General features: G+C 42.6%; 1 protein-coding gene across 1 annotated transcript in view; it reads right to left on the bottom strand.

Annotated features, from left to right (window-relative positions):
- LOC134086228 (NACHT, LRR and PYD domains-containing protein 12-like) overlaps window positions 1-2500 on the bottom strand; it is a gene marked incomplete in the record, with an annotated part of 983201 nt that overhangs the window by 409052 nt on the left and 571649 nt on the right.

The following is a 2500-nucleotide window of genomic DNA, read 5'->3' as shown; positions in this document are numbered from 1 at the left end:
TGTAGACACAAACTCACAGGTGTTTTTCCACCGCAGAGATCTAGATCAGAGGGCAATTAGCCCTCCTCTCACCCTACACACTGTCAAAACAAACAAACAAACAAACAAACAAACAAACAAACAAGCAGACAAATATTAGTTCCTATTTCAGTGACCTCTCACACAGTATTTTAGTAGATATAGCTATTAGTGCCTAATAACTAGTGCCTAAGCGTAATTTATTAAAGCATACATACTGTCTATAACCGTGGATTTTCATAGAAAGGCTGTAGGTGACACCGAATATAGAACAGCGCTGTAAGGCACGCGCAAGAAACCCCCCCTTAGCTGTTCTCTAATCAGTGTGACCTAATTTATTCATAGATAATCATTCTTCCACCAAGCCAAGCGACGTCGAGAGACACAACTCTATATTTTGCAACAAGGTGTGGTGGCGCAGTAATACTGTGGAGCGAAATGTGGTCAACGGCAACGCGTGGGTTTGTGCTGCATCGAACGTGATCCAGCCAATCATAATTAAGGACCGGAACTATACTTTTAGAATCTCTCCTCCAATCCAATATTATGAACATAATAGTATGCAAATTGTGCTTCATGGCTTCCACAGTTGAAACCTAGCTAGTAGTCTATTTTGTCTAAAATTGAACATCAGCTGCTGCCAAAAAAAAAAAAAACTTAACACGGGGTGTGATTTTAATGATAGTAAGATCCAGAAAGGTACTGATATCACCTAAACCACAGCCAGTTTCTGCAGGTGACCTCCCACTCATTTAGGGCAAAGCCTCTGTATCCGCAGAACTTTTAGCCAAGGAAGCTACGAGTGTTCTCCCCGAGAGAAAACAGAAACTGCACCAGACTGATATTGATTCAGTGTGAACAGGTCTGACTCAGAGTGAAATGACTGTAATGGTGGTAAAGTGGACGGAGGTGAGGATGTGAAGCTAGTCAGACTAGGACTGATGTACATGTAGCGAGCTAGCAAGGGCACATTAGTCAAGCTACGCTAATTAAACTGAGGTGCATGTAGTGAGCTAGCAAGGGCACATTAGCCAAGCTACGCAAATTAAACTGAGGTACATGTAGTGAGCTAGCAAGGGCTCATTAGTCAAGCTACGCTAATTAAACTGAGGTACATGTAGTGAGCTAGCAAGGGCTCATTAGTCAAGCTACGCTAATTAAACTGAGGTGCATGTAGTGAACTAGCAAGGGCACATTAACCAAGTTACACTAATTAAATTGTGGTACATGTAGAGAGCTAGCAAGGGCACATTAGTCAAGCTACGCTAATTAAACTGAGGTACATGTAGTGAGCTAGCAAGGCACGTTAGTCAAGCTACACTAATTAAACTGAGGTGCATGTAGTGAACTAGCTAGGGCACATTAGCCAAGTTACGCTAATTAAATTGAGGTACATACTAGTGAGCTAGCAAGGGCACATTAGCCAAGCTACGCTAATTAAACTAAGGTACATGTAGTGAGCTAGCAAGGGCACATTAGTCAAGCTACGCTAATTAAACTGAGGTGCATGTAGGGAACTAGCAAGGGCACATTAGCCAATCAATCAATCAATCAATCAATCAATCAATCAATCAATCAATCCTGGTGCTGTTCCATGTATTGATTGAAATAATTTGTAAGCTTATTTGTCCAAAGTTCAACCTATGACAAAATTTGGGAGATAAAGAGAGAGAGAAAAAAAACAGCAGGTAACTAACTAACGCTTATCAGCAAGGAGAAGGAAGTTTGTGGCGGCAGTGAGAGCAGACAGGAAGCAGGTCGTCTTTCTCGGGAGGGAAGTGAGGAGTTGGGCCAAGTCACCACAGGGGAAGCCCATCAGCTGCTGACCACACGAGAGAGAGAGAGAGAGAGACAGAGAGAGAGTTTCCCCGAAAAGTAATTGAAAAGAATTGGTTTCGGGTAGGGTTTCGAGTAATATTAAAAGTCAAAATAGCTCTCTCTCTCTTTCTCTCTCTCTCTCTCTCTCTCTCTCTCTCTCTCTCTCTCTCTCTCTCTCTCTCACACACACACACACACACACACACACACACACACACACACACACTTTTTCTTGCTCAATCAGACACTGTTTGTATAATGTTGTTTTATTGTTTTGTTGATTGGTTATGCTATGTTTATTCAATCATGCTAAGTGACTTTTGAGAGAGAAAGAGAGAGAATGAGGGAGAGACAGATATACTGTATATATATAGAGAGAGATATATCAGGGAGGAGGGAGAGAGGGAGGGGATGGCAGAGAGGGAGGGGAAGGCAGAGAGGGGGGTGGGGAGAGAGTCATGGGGGGGGGTTCTATTTTTTTCTCTGTTTTTTACTTCCATTTCACCTGAAATGAACTCTCTCATCGTCAGCCTCCCCCTCCCCCCTTCTGTTTCTCTTTCACTCTCTCTCTCCCTTTACCATTCTCTCTCTCCTTCTTTTCTTCCGCAAATCTCTCTCTCTCTTCCTCATATCAAATCATGTGAAATGTTGCACTATCTATTAC

Source organism: Sardina pilchardus, chromosome 1 (genome assembly GCF_963854185.1).
Source record: "Sardina pilchardus chromosome 1, fSarPil1.1, whole genome shotgun sequence".
In the NCBI taxonomy this organism is placed as follows: Eukaryota; Metazoa; Chordata; class Actinopteri; order Clupeiformes; family Clupeidae; genus Sardina; species Sardina pilchardus.
This window is presented reverse-complemented; position numbering and strand designations above follow the sequence as displayed.